This window comes from Meleagris gallopavo, chromosome 5 (assembly GCF_000146605.3).
Source record: "Meleagris gallopavo isolate NT-WF06-2002-E0010 breed Aviagen turkey brand Nicholas breeding stock chromosome 5, Turkey_5.1, whole genome shotgun sequence".
In the NCBI taxonomy this organism is placed as follows: domain Eukaryota; kingdom Metazoa; phylum Chordata; class Aves; order Galliformes; family Phasianidae; genus Meleagris; species Meleagris gallopavo.
In genome coordinates this window covers 694,894-695,253 of record NC_015015.2, presented here as the reverse complement: position 1 = coordinate 695,253, position 360 = coordinate 694,894, and positions in this window count along the sequence as shown.

Here is a 360-nt window from a genome sequence, read left to right as displayed (position 1 = left end):
GATGCTAGGGCTAATAACAGACACTTTATATGTTCTTAGTCCAGATTTTCAGGTGGTCCGTAATACAATGTATGGAAATGTGAAAAAGAACACATTTTTGTACCATTTGTGATGTTATTAACTAAAAACCCATTAAAGTGAAAACACTTTTTAAACAAAAACCTCATAATTCTCAGTCATTTCTTATTAAAATATTGAGACTTGAAAAGCTAGTTTGTTGGAGAGTAAATGGCAATTTAGACTTTTATGATCTCAAGATGAAAAAATGCAGTTCTAGTTCTTTTTCATTATATAACATGGATTGAGGAACTTTTATTATATTTCTGAGTTCCTGAGTGCTTTGCATTCATTGTCACAGTC